The sequence below is a fragment of the Jaculus jaculus genome, chromosome 7 (assembly GCF_020740685.1).
Source record: "Jaculus jaculus isolate mJacJac1 chromosome 7, mJacJac1.mat.Y.cur, whole genome shotgun sequence".
Taxonomy (NCBI): Eukaryota; Metazoa; Chordata; class Mammalia; order Rodentia; family Dipodidae; genus Jaculus; species Jaculus jaculus.
In genome coordinates, this window is record NC_059108.1 from 32,701,193 (window position 1) to 32,715,271 (window position 14,079).

General features: G+C 39.7%; 1 protein-coding gene across 3 annotated transcripts in view; it reads left to right on the forward strand.

The window, feature by feature from the left end:
- The window catches only part of Hs3st5 (heparan sulfate-glucosamine 3-sulfotransferase 5), a 276,189-nt gene that overhangs the window by 109,818 nt on the left and 152,292 nt on the right, over positions 1–14,079 (forward strand). For all 3 annotated transcript variants that reach the window (XM_004660647.2, XM_045154544.1, XM_045154543.1), the window contains exon 2: positions 10,962–11,149. The gene's annotated coding sequence lies outside the window, so the exon portion shown is untranslated. The remainder of the gene's footprint in view (positions 1–10,961; positions 11,150–14,079) is intronic.

A 14,079-nucleotide genomic window follows, 5' to 3' on the forward strand; every position in this document is an offset into this window, starting at 1 on the left:
CATGTTGCAGCAAAAGCAATATAGGAGAGGATATTACCTGAGACCTTATTACCAGGCAGATGAATTTCCACAGTATGACTTTACCTGATAAGAACCTAACTTTTCATAATAAAAAAGTTGAATGGCAAAGTTGTTTTTCTTGGTGCCAATCTGCTCCTTTTAAAAAAGTGGGCGGTTGTTGAAAGAATGCATAATAAATGCAGATAAAAGGGAGGACATTGCTTCAGAAGTCGAACAAGGAATAACAAAGAGAGAGAAGATAGGGAAAAGGGAAACATTAGCAGGTTTATCTATTCTTAACCGGATTAAACTAAAAACTGCCCCAAAGAATGGTTTGACTTTTCTACACTGAACTATCCAAGCAAGATTTACCAAAGAAGGTAGTTTTTACAAAGCAAAAATTATGTATTGAAGTTGCAGATTAAGAGTCCTGCTAAGAATGGGGAGATAAGGTACTTTTTGTAAAAAAAAAGAAAGAAAAATTCTGATGTTTCTTGAAATATGTAGACATATCATATCAAGACATTGATTTTAAAAGCAGGGAGTCAGGGCTAGAGAGATGGCTTAGCGGTTAAGCGCTTGCCTGTGAAGCCTCAGGACCTCGGTTCGAGGCTCAGTTCCCCAGGTCCCACGTTAGCCAGATGCACAAGGGGGCGCACGCGTCTGGAGTTCATTTGCAGAGGCTGGAAGCCCTGGCGCGCCCATTCTCTCTCTCTCCCTCTATCTGTCTTTCTCTCTGTGTCTGTCGCTCTCAAATAAAAAAAAAAAAAAAAAGCAGGGAGTCACAGATGATTTCTGTCTTGTGTTAAACCCTCTACTACTGCCTGCCTTTACAGCAGTGAGTGAGTGTTTGTTTGGCCCATTGATACCAGAACTACCTTAGGGGAAAGCTCTCAAGATCCATTGTCCCTTAGGAAGCATGCGCTTGGATTGGCAGTCTCTGTGAATGTAAGCACCCAGGACACTCTGTGGTAACCAGTCCTTGCCTCAAGAGCCAATAGCTTCAGCAGCTTGGGGTTGGTGGAGTGCAGGGGCATCGTAATGCCTGTTGAGCTCTAAGGTGCTGCTTCCATGAGAAATTACTGAGAACTACAGAGCGGCTCTGTGTTTTCATACTAGACACTTTAGAAAATGACTATAATTATATAGAGAAGAGTCCAGATTACATGGTGGGCTTTCTTACATTTTAAATTACAGAAATGTATTTGTGCATTTGCTGAAGGTTTTTTGAGAGGAAATTACACTAGGACACAACACTGATCTTGTGTTTAGCAACACAGGATCACTTCAGGTTACTCCATCCCAGTAACATTTTTAGCTTCTAGTGGGTGTCAAATATATTCCCTCCCCACACCCTGCATCAGACATTCTGGTTTTTAATATTGAAATATTATGGTCATTTCGTTTCATTGAGATATTTTCAGGTGGGGATGAAAAATATGTTGGAAATTATACAACACTAGTAAAACTAATAAAATAATATTTCATAAATGAAAGAAAGGCAATTGACTAAGCTTGGGGTAGGCAACAACATAAGATGAGAGTCACCCTTCTTTCTGGGATCAGGAAGCTTAGAGGTGACTTTGATTAACCTGATACAAGTGGAACTCTGGCACCAGAAACATCATCATTAACTCAAGGACAGAGAATGGCTCTGTGACAAAGGAGTGCTTCATTGAATAACAGTTAAAGTCACTTAGTAAAATATGAGAATGGCTAGTATATGCATACACGTGTGTGCATGCACATGCACACACACATTCATTTGTGGAAGCAAGCTTCAGAACTGACAAGACAAGTTAAGCTGAAGTTTAGGAACAGATAATTTTCAAATGAATTTTATATCAGGATGGTTTTGAAAAAGGAGGCCAATAACACAATAAATGTTTATTGGCTAGATGAACAGATGCCGTCTAAGCAAATAAATGTCAGTGGTTACAAATTTACCTATTTGTGAATATGAAGTTCCTTCCAAAACAAAGTAACATTTGGGGCTGGGAAGATCAGTATTAAAGGCATTTGCCCACAAGCCTACCAACCAGAGTCCACATCCCCAGCACCCATGTAAAGCTTGCCTCAAAGTGGCATGCATGTGTAATCTCTACTCATCTATAGCAATGGGAGGTGGAGTCAAGAGAATCCCAGAGCTTACAGGCCAACTAGTCTGGCTGTTCCAGTGATAAGACAACAACAAAAGAGACCCTATCTCAAACAAGGTGGAACAGGAGGACCAACACCCCAAGGTTCTGTGTGGATGGGCATACATTCAACACCACCCCCATAACACACACACACACACACACACACACACACACACACACACACACATACACACACACACACGGGGGGGTGGGTAGAGAGGTGAATTAGGCAACCTTTCAGATACAACTAAGGGCACTTTACCTATGCAAAGTTATTTCTGCATAGGTACTGGGCTTCAAAACCAAACAAGGCTAAACTACAGAATGGTGATCAGAGAAAATACAGTTGTCACATCCTAGTTTTGAACCCCACCTTCAGTCATTGAATTGTGGGCTGAACAGAGAATAGCAAAGAAATATAGAGGTTTGATCCTAATACACCGATCACTCAAAAGACCTGCACAGCAACAGACCTGTTTCAGCCCATCTGGTTAACAACAGTGAATGATAGCCTAACCCAGATCAAGGATTTCTAACACTTTGAGAATGTAAATCCTTCCTAAATAAAGGTTGTTCAAGGAAGCAAAGCACTCCCAAGTTTGATGTTCATTGCTGAAAACTCACCTGTGACAATTTCATCTTTCCTGTCTGCCTTCACTGATGTGCATGCAGGGCGCCAGGCTTCTGATGCATTAGCTGAAAATGTAGGTCTCACTTGTGATGGTTACACTCTGGTTGTCAGCTGGATGGGGTTTTTCAAACCACCATGGAAACAAATGTCTGGTCCTATCTGGGAGTGATTTTCTAGATTAGATAAATTGAATTGAGAGGACCTAATCTAATAGTGGATGGCACCATCCCATGGACTAGGTTCCTGGACTGTATGAAAAGGAGGAAGACAGCTGAGCAGCAGCATTCATCCTCCTGCTGTGTTTCCTGTGTGGATTGAATGGGGCCAGTTGCTTTAAGCTTCCCTGCTGTGGTGAACCGTAACCTGGAAGTGTAAAATGAAAACCCTTCCTCTCTTAAACTTATTGTTAGGTGTTTTGTTCTAGTAACAACGTGGTAGCTAATACACTTACATAGAAAACCTTAGACTAAGGATCTAAGATTTGTGAACAAATAGGTTTGTGTGTCTGTGGGTTTGGGGGTATGTGGGTACATGAATAAAACATGACTTTATTTAGAATTCCAGAACTGTTTGATGAATTTCTACCTAGGTTAAATCTTTAAATCCACCCCAGATAGATGGCACCAAAATCTTTAAGAATGGGACTTGGGTATTAATGTTTGTCTTTTTATTTTTCTCCAAAATCAGATATATTCTGAAGTGCAAGGTATAAAACCCTCTAATTCAGTCCAAATTCTTTTTATAACAATTGGCAAAACAAAACGCCTCCTGGAAGGGATGATTTATGTCAGACCAAAGGAGAGACTTAAATATAGAGCCCTCATTATGCAGCTTTTTGTTAAGGTAGGGTCTTGCTCTAGCTGAGGCTGATCTAGAATTCACTATGTCATCTGAGGGTGGCCTCAAACTTATGGCAATCCTCCTACTTTTGCCACCCAAGTACTGAGATTAAAGGCATGTGCCACTATGCCTGGCTCTACGCAGATATTCTTGTTTATTTTTATTTTTATTCAGAACTATTACTGTAACAACTCATCACTTATATTTTGTTTCACTTTGCCCTATTTGAACTTTCCCTTGATAATAATCATCAGAAAAACTAGGCATTTTTACTTTGAGGCATGTGTATGTGTGCATGTACTTACACATGTGTTTGTAAGTGTGTGAGCCTCTGTGCATGGACACAGGTAGGCATGTGTATGGAGGCCAAACGATAGCAACCAGGTTTTACCTTCATGATGGCATTCAGTTTATTTTTGAGACAGAGTCTGGCCTGGACCTCACCGATTAGGCTAGATTGTCTGGCCACTGAGTCCCAGGGATCCATCTGTCTCCACTCGATCCACCATGCCCCGGAGTTTTACATGGGTACCAGAGCTTAAACTTGGGTCCTTAGAGTTAGGAGGCAAGTGCTATAGTCATTGTGCTATCACTTCATCCTCTTAATTTTCAAAATATTTTTTCTGTCAAATAAATTACTTTACAAATTTACACATGAATTTTCTACTTTCTTTAATCTTCCACCAATTCAGTTGATGGGGAAGGCATTTGAAACATATATGTCACTTATATAACTTGGATTTGATGTGAAATAAGTAGATGCATGAGGCCATTTTATGTGTAAGCCCATTTTAAAATCATCACATATGTCTAGTTCACATTCACGTAGCATGGGTCCCGAGCAGCATTCTCAAAGACGGAGACAGTTAGACATTTTCCTGTTCTTATTGTCATCTTTTCTCCCCCTTACCCTCTGTGTCTGTTGTGCCCATCAAAGTCTAAAATATTTCTATTCAGCATAAAATTGCAATGCCAATTGTTACACAGCATATGTTTATCTTCTGGAGAGATGGAAAAGCATATCTAATGCTTCATGCTTATTGCTCATTGCAAATCTCCTGTCTTGCCAGTGCCAGAAATAATGAAAACAATAGCAGATAAAGGCTAGAAACATTTTTTTTTTCCCTTTTTCACTCATGCAAAATATCGTGTAGTAATCATCACCATGCACTGAGCATCCGTAGCAAGCCAGGCATCCTATGATGGCAGAGAATGCAGAGAGTAGAGCCTCTGAACTCAGAAGACCATGTGCAAAAAGACGAGAAGATTCAACTGTTACTCATCCAAAGCCAATGCAAAAACATACTTTGAAGTCATTGAGAACAAGAGATAAGCAAATCAGAAAAATTTCATCAGTGTGAGAAGATCCTATAAATTATGGATAGAAACATGGCATTCATATTTTTTAAACTCATTATATGTTTTCAATGAGGACTTATTTATCTGGATGGACAGTTGAGCCACATGACTGTATGAAGTGGAAGATGCTACCTTCAATGAGTCATGTGGCTTGTATCTCTATAGCACAAAAAAAGCGTACACATGCTTGAACGGCAGTTACTGTAATGCTCATTTTAATTGAGAATTTCAATACAGGAACATGCTTTAATTTGATTGATTTCCCCCTCTTACCTCTCCCTCACCCATATTCCACTAAGAGCCCACCTCTGTACACACAGTCCTTCTTCTATTTTGATACCTCATTCATTTGGTCCTCCTCCATCCTCTATGTCAAAATGTTGAGGGGCTCAGTATGGTGCCAGTCTTACGAAGGTAACATCTACTCTGGGGTCATGAATGTATCCATCAGTTCATGTCTAAAGAATACAGTCCCAAAGTATCCCTTGCCAACCTGTGGCTCTTACATTCTTTGTACCTCCACTTCCACAGCATTCCCTGAACCTTGGAGGACATGATAGAGATGTCTCACTCAGCACTGAGCTCTCCACAGCCTCTTATGTGCAGTGCAGATCTACCACCCCCTCCACAGCAGAGCAGAAAGAGCACCTAAGGCACAGAGAGCTGTAGCAGAAGCAGACCAGAAGATTCCTCCATCACCGTGATTGTTCTATCCCTGTGGAATCTGCCATAGCCTTGGGTACCCCCTTTTCATATTATTGCCCTGAGAGTTTAACACAAGGAGGTAATTTCAAACTAGGCAGACGCATTAGGGGTTAAGGCTCCTGAACTTCAAGGTCAGTTCACGAATGAGGGCTATGTTGTTTCTAAGACATCAACAGTTCTTAAATCTCTTCCCTGGGCACTTCATTCCGTCTTGCCAGCTATGATGCATAGGCATGGGTGGTTGTGGGGGATGCACTGTCCAGACAAGGTGACTTGAGATGTCTGAGCAGACATCAGGAGGATGTAGGGTCTGACAGATGCTACAGAGGGAGAATAGGCTGGTCCAAGAGAAGCGCTAAGGTAATTTTAAAGTTAAAGCTTGCCGGGAGTGGTGGCGCACGCCTTTAATCCCAGCACTTGGGAGGCAGAGGTAGGAGGATCACTGTGAGTTCGAGGCCACCCTGAGACTACAGAGTGAATTCCAGGGTCAGCCTGGGCTACAGTGAGACCCTACCCAAAAAAAAAAAGAAAAGAAAAAGTTAAAGCTTTATTGAGACAGTTTTTTTGTGGGACTGGAAGCCAGACAGATAGGCTTCAGGTCCCAGGAAGGAGTGGAGTTAGTACACCATGAAGGAACATGACATGACAGGGACACCAAAGCGAGTAAGTGGCTCCAGCTGTTCCTGAAGAACAAAAAAGATTATTACTTGTTATCAATTTTTTGGGCACGGAGGAAATCTCTGTTCCACATGACACAGCCTGAACGCCAGAAGCCACAGAGGCTTGGGTAGGACCCAAGGCCTTTGGGTTTCCAGGCAAGTGGGGTCTGGTCTTCTTTCCCACCCGGCCCCATCTGTGTTTAACAAGACCCTGACAAGAACACATGACCTGATTTTGTTTTTCTTTTCCGTTTGCAAAGTCTGTGACATCTAACCATGTCTCACGTGGGTTCTGTGTAAGAAATTTTTTTTGAGAGAGATGGTTTCTCTGCAAAAGGAAACAGAACTGGGGCTGGGCGGATGGCTCAGAGGTGAAAGGTATTTGCTAGCCATTTCCACCCTGCTATGAAACAACTTTAGCTTCTCTAGCGAAGGCCCATCCCATGTCTTTGGAATGGCCTTATTTTCATATCTCCTTAGCAGAGCACTGGGCAAGCTCCTTGCCCCTTACTAAATGAGAAAGATGTCAGAAGGCAGATCATCTAGGAATACGCATGGTTGTATAGTTGTCTTGCGTACTCCTCACATCAAAATATTGTGTTTCTTCTCTCCTTGGGAAGTTTTCAAAATTCTAAAGAGGAACTTTACTTTTGTATTAGTGAAAGTTTTCATAGGATTTTCAACATCTTTAAGCTAGTGGTAGCCAAAAAAATTTTTTAAGTTTTTATTTGGTCTTGATAAACACAATATAAAGTATACATAAATGTGAAACCTCACATTCTAAACAAAAGTACACATTTTTAAAGAAATACCAAAGGTTCATACTATAATTATGGAACATGTATCAATTTTCAATATAAAGGGATAAACCCAGGAATTTGTTTGCAAAGCCTACCAGCTTGGAATTCAATTCCCCAGCCATTAGTTTGCAGCAACAAGAGTCCTGGACCACTCCTTCACAAACACACACGCACACACACATGTGTGCATATGTGTAAATAAATGAATAAATAAACAAAATTTAAAAGTTTACAAGTGCAGTGCCTGCAAGAAGCTCCCTCCTGGAGGGGAGATTTGGAATTCTACCTCCCTACCCAGGGCCATAGATGGCAGATGAAAGGAGGTCTCATTTCTCATTGAAGCCATGGGGTAGGAAAGCTTAATTAGTTTTCTTAATAGTAGATGAGGAATATCTGGTCCTGGCATACCTGTATGGGAGACAGGAGAGGCAGCTTTCCTGAACACCTAGCATAGACACATGTTCACATCAACCTGGGGAAAATGATTCATATATCAACAAAGATATATGAAGAAGAGTGAAATAAACAATGTGGAACCAGCTCTTTGAGGTCTAGACTACAGGGAACATTGACTAGCAACTTGGTGAAATTTTCTTGTTTTTTTCTTTAAAAAAAAGATGATGATTAAATCATAATTCACTAATTTCCTAAAATATTTTTTCTCTAGGGGAAAAGTATAAAATAGACTGCTATCTGTTTTTTTATAAAGAGAACTATTTGCAATCATTTTTAAATGCATTTCATGAAGTGTCTCTTTTGCCCCCCTTCTTTCTTCTCTCCTTCCTCCTCCTTTTTTTTCCAACTCTTCCTTCCTTACTTTTTTCCTTGCTTCTTTTCTTTTTTCTCCTCAACAGAGTCCATACTCTGAAAGAATTAGGAAGTATTTATAACTGAGCAATCTGTAGGAACCCAAGTGCAATTACATTTTGAATAAGTTTGCCTTAGGCAAGCTTCCATATTTTTTCAGGACTGGGGGTTTAAGCTTGTTCGGGATTTTCTATTGTCAACTCTTCCATTCCAAGGTTTTGCATATTCTTCTTCTCTTTTGTCTATGATTCTCCTGTTTGGAGAACATTCTACAGCCAAGTCAGAAGGAGTTGGTCCAGTTTAGCATGCATCCTCCCAGCCAGCTGATCCACTGATTGTAGGCTTCCAGTGCAGAGTCTCATGTTAGCCTGATCCCTTATTTTGAGTGAGGTCTGTAGGTAAAATAGGATAGCGCAGAAGATTTGTGTTTGAGTCTCAGTTTTTGAATTCCCAGTTTCTTTGATTCTAATGATGCATTTGTATCTAGGGGAACAATGTTTCAATCCTTTCAATTCTATTCAGTAACACTTCAGCTATTAGTTATCAAAAGCATTGAATTTTACTTCTACTTTTTAAACATTTATTTTGAGAAAGAGAGAAAGAGGCAGAGAGAGAGGGAGAGAGAATGGGTGCCCTAGGACGTTCAGCCACTGCAAACAAACTGCAGAGGCATGCACCCCCTTGTGCACATGTGTGATATTGCACACTTATATCACTGTATGTCTGGCTTATGTCAGACCTGGAGATTTGAACATCAGTTATTAGGCTTCACAGGTAAGCACCTTAACTGCCAAGCCATCTCTCCAGCCCTCACTTCTACTTTTAAACTATTTGTCATATCACATTTGAAAATATGACAATGGCAATAGAAAACAAGAAAATTTGTACATCTAACTCAAGGTTATTTAGATGCTCTTCATACATACAACAGTTCCTCACAAAAAGCTCTGTAGGAAATGTGTAAAATTATGATCAGAAACATTTCCAGTTTTTGACAAGATATTACTTTATTTCCCCTATTTCAGTATCAGCAAAGCCAAACACCTCATAGTCCCTGTTTACATGCTCAGCAAGAAACAAAGCATTTGCTGTTTTTACGGGTGACAAAAAAAAAAAAAAAAGAATAAGCCGGGTGTGGTGGTGCACGCCTTTAATCCCAGCACTCGGGAGGCAGAGGTAAGAGGATCGCTGTGAGTTCAAGGCCACCCTGAGACTACATAGTGAAGAAAAAAAAAAAAAAAACAGAACAGATCACCTATTAACCTATTAAAGTGATGCGTTCACTCCTCTTGCGGACAGACTGACATACACTAACTAGCTTCAGCCTGTTAGTTACACCTCTGGGATGGGATTCAGTCCTCCTACAAAACCATCTTGGTTAATTAGAAAGGGGTTAGGGCTTGGAAATCTAGAAGAACATTGAACTTAATCCAGTAAACTAAATGAAACTCTTGTGCTTTAAGCAGAAGGAGCCAGTGAAATCAGCATTTTACCGTGTTACATGGTAAGACAATATAGATACGCTGCTGTTATGTAAGGAAAGGAAGGAGGGAAAGCCTGGGCTTGCGCTGAGGAAGACAGACTGATGGAAGGGAGGCAGTGAAGCAACAGATGTGGATGTATTTCAATTCAAAAGCCTCGCCACGAGAGTGTAAAAGATCTCGTCCGCTAAGATGCTGAATAATGTGATAGTTTTCGCTCTGAAGAAAGGTGATATCCGACCTCTTATTATCCTCAATATCAGACCCTCTTCCCCCACACCTAGCCTTTGGCTAGGCTTTCATTCTCTTTTGTTCTAAACAGTCGCCATTAACCTGTGTCTTGTTATTGCACACATGTACCATCTTCCTAGGAGTTGAAAGGAAGGCAAGCGCTGCCTTTGACTCCACCAATGAGAACCTTCCTTTGTGCACATCGCATTCTGGACTTCATGACAGTCATCGCACTGGCGCTTCCTAGCAGTGTGGTGACCATTTGTCGAAGACCAAAGCTTCTCTTATCAAGGGGTAGAACACCAGTGGCTTGTGCAGATAGAATGCCAGTTACGAGGCTGGTTCAGCTGCTCACCAGTAACAGTGAATTTTCATTTGGATTTTACCTGATGGTGACAAGATGACAGATCTACCTCCAAGTACCATATCCCACTTCACGGCAAACGGGTGTATGGTAGAGAGGAAAGAAAGGGTATTTCCATAAATACGGCAAAAATCTGTTTTTTCTTATCCAGTATACTATCCTTTCTTTTGGCCTAGGATAGGGTGACATGATCCTTCATATCTATTTGTGAGACATAGGGAAGAAGAGAGTTGTCGACAGACTTTTGAGTGGCCAGCAGTAGGTTGGTCCATAGGAGCTCTTGCTACACGCGGTGGGTCTTTTGTGCTTTATGTGCCATATGCTCTTGTCATGTCCTGTCTAACTTGGAACTTACCTGTACTGTCTGCTGCCCCTAATCTTCAGGAAAATGTATGTATGCTTGGTTATCGATTTAAAAAGTAAATGTTTGGTTTCCTTTCTAGTAACAACTGTCAAAAATTCTACTTAACTTACTCAGCAAAGATGCATCTTGGCTTCCCTATGTCAGGAACACATATTGACTAGGAAGGATCTTAGACTTGTGTGTGCCTAATTATGCTTCTAAGCTTTTCTCCACGGGAAAGAAAGTGTAGCAAAACTACTGGATGATTCCATGGAGACTTAGTAAAAATATCCCATTTTTTATCTTTTTTGAGGCATTGTACATTTTCATGTAAAGATAAATCTCCAAGAGACCTCATCTACCTTGATTTAGAAAGCAAGCTAGCACCCAGAATTCCCCGCTGCAGCAGCCTCATGCAACTCTGACTTCACAATGGCATGAAATTTTAAATGACAGCTGTGCTAAATTGAGGAGCAGGAGGCCCAGGCCAAATTTAAATTTAGTAACACTGCTAGTTTACTGAAAACAACCTTCGCCTTAGCAGATTCTGATGATTACAGATTACAGGTGACCAACTCTTTGTTTCTCTGTTCTCTTTAGAGATAATCAGGGGGCCACTGGCTTAAACACTGGTGGCGTCTCTTCACCACAGCCCGTCCGCTGTGCACCTCAGGAGTCTCCTCACCGGTTCTAACACCCTTGGAAACAAGAGAACCCACGTTATTGTCTTCCTGAACGTTTCCACTGTATATATTCTAGACTTCCTGGATTTGCATAAAGATGTGAAGGTAAGTGAGACTTGCATCACCCTAATTATATCAAAAGTCAGTAATGTCTTTTTTTAAATATGAAAAAGGCAAAAGCATTTTTATTATAAGAAAAAAAGCCATGTGTGAGCAGTTTCACAGCAAAAAAATGGGAAATCTACAATTGCTATATGACATACAAATGTGAACAGAAGAAAACTGCTGTGGAAGCCAATTGTTTGACAATTCATCTCACAGGCAAAAGCGTGGCATACAGTGGCTGTCATGCTTTCAAGTGGACAGGAGTCACTCAAGATGGGAGAAGACTTCAAAATATTGACTCTTGGGCTCTTGTGTGGAGTCTCAGATTCGCTAGTCCTGGAATATGATGCGGTGGGGGTGGGGGTAGATTCTGAATTTTTTAGGTACTCAGCCCTACATGATACTCCTACCATGAAATTGAAACTCTAAGTAATATCTTTCCATTTTCGAACTTTATATTAAGCCCTGGCTTTGATGTTGTTTCCTTAAGTCAAAAGAACAAGTAGAGAGTGACGTTAGCACAAAATGATAAATGAGAACTGCCTTCTTATCTCTCCAACCTGAATTATTAATTTGTATTAATATCCCTTTAATGATGAGCTAATTCCCAGGTCTCCCTTTCACAATGATTCCCCCACCCCACCCCAAGTTACTCTCGGTAACTGATACTCTGTCTTGGGTAATGCTGTAATTTATTCAGATGTTTAGGTTATTGCATCTAGTTAAAAGAATTTTCTACAGGATAAAAATAATGGGCTAGCCTTTAATCCCAGACTTGGGAGGCAGAGATAACAGTATCACTGTGAGTTCAAGACCACCCTGAGACTGCACAGTGAATTTTAGGTCAGCCTGGGCTAGGAGTGAAACCTTACCTCAAAAAAGCAAAAAATGATGAGCTCTTCCAGGTTTGGCTAAGCAGTTTTATATTTTGAAGGTTGTATTTTTTTTTTCCTTTTGTAAACTTTGGCCTAGATTTCAAAAGAACAGGTCTGCTTACTACAACTCTTAAGACTTTTATTGCTTCACAGATAAGAACTTCTAAATTGTGTGATAGGTTTATGGCAGGCTATCTGTATGTTCAGTGCATATCACTTCATCATATTTCTGCTTCATGCATCTTACTTAGAAACTGTGCCTTCATTATTTGCAGCTTTAAGCTCATAGAAGTTTTGCTTATTTTAAATTCCAGTCACAGGATAATCAATAGGGTTATCTTCAGATTTTAAGCTGTGATGATCCCCAAAAGATTGAATATGATACTGTCTTTATATTAAGTGAACTTTATAATAAACATCTTTTGATTAACTTTCAAGCTAGCAGAGAGTTACCTCTGTTTTCATTAGTCTTGGTATGCACTTGCCCTCACTTTGGCAAATGTTTTGTCTATAAAATGTAAAAAGGCAAAAGAAGTACATCTCTCTAGTGTTAATGGATGCACATATTAGCTATTAGTATCATTGGGATCAGATAGTTAAATTAGGTCATTATTTTCAATAAATGATTTACAGGGATGGATTAACTACCAATAGTAATTTCCTCAGCATTTATCAGAATTCTTCTCAATATTGACTACTGACTGCCACACTTCAGTATAAAGATTAAAATTTATGTTGTAAGGCATCAAAGAATCCTGATACTTATAGAACATCAGTTTGTAGTTAAATTTCCCAAACAAGAAATAATACAGCTTTTAGTATCTTAGTATAAACCTTCTATAATATTTCAATTAAAATATTACTTTTGTACTCTCTGTTGCCCTCCCTTTCTCTCCCTTTCTCCTTCCCTCTCTTCTCTCTCTCTTTCTCCCCAACCCTGTCATCCTTCCTTCATTTTCTTTTTCTTTCTTCCTTCCTAGTAGAGGAGCAGGTGGAGAGACAATGGACTAGTGTCCTCAAGTGAGTCATGTTCATTATCACCAGCATATTTATCAGACTGTGTTCTTAAATTACAGCTCCCTAAAGAAAACTTATCACACAGTTTCAGGGAAGCTGAGTGAAGCAGTCTCAATGTTCAGAAAGTAAAGTATACAACAGAAGAGTGAATCACAGAAACTTTATAGAATCACAGCAGGATGAGGTTTATAAGAACAGAAATGGACCATCGATGTCCTGTAGCCTGGCTCCCTTGTGGATAGTAACAGTCTTCTCTCTCCCAAACAGCACACCAAAATCTAACACAAAGAACAGTAAACAACAATCTGGGCAGATGTGACTTAACAAGGACAAACTCAGCAAATGTTTTTCAATAATGATGTCTGAGGGGAAAGGAAGTAGAAAGAAACATCCCCAAGGTGAAGGTTGAATAAGTGAAGAAAATACCTAAATACTTATGAATGTAATTGGATTTAAAATAAGTAATCTTTTACTTGTCACTAGATAATCTTTCATCTTATTACTCTATACATATAAGCAATAAATTTGGCTTTATGCCAGTTTAATCATCTATACCTAGAAACCTGACATTGAGAGAAAGAACTGCAAGTTAGACAGCTTTAGAATAGCAGAACATAGGACTATCACTGGAAATGTGAATCTGGAAGGATCTCCTGGGAATGTGAATGCTGTCATGACAGTGTATAATGATTGAAGCTGTGAGCTATACAAAAGGATTAAAATGTGTTCATTGATCTCAACTGAAGTTGGGAAAACTTTAAAGTTTATATAGCAAAGGTGTAATTCCTAAAGTTAGGAAATATTAATAATATATGTAAATGAATAAAAAGTTATAAAACTTCATCATATATGGTTCCATAAAAATCAGGTAATGCATAGAGAAAAAAACAAAAAAAAATAAAAATATTGCTTAATTCAAAGGTTTATATTGATGGTTAGTCTCAACAAGCAAAATTGTGCTTGATTTCTTGTCACTTTTCTGGGCTTCATCTGTAAAACCTGTTTCTAGTGAATGGTTGCACACCTTTAATTCCAGCA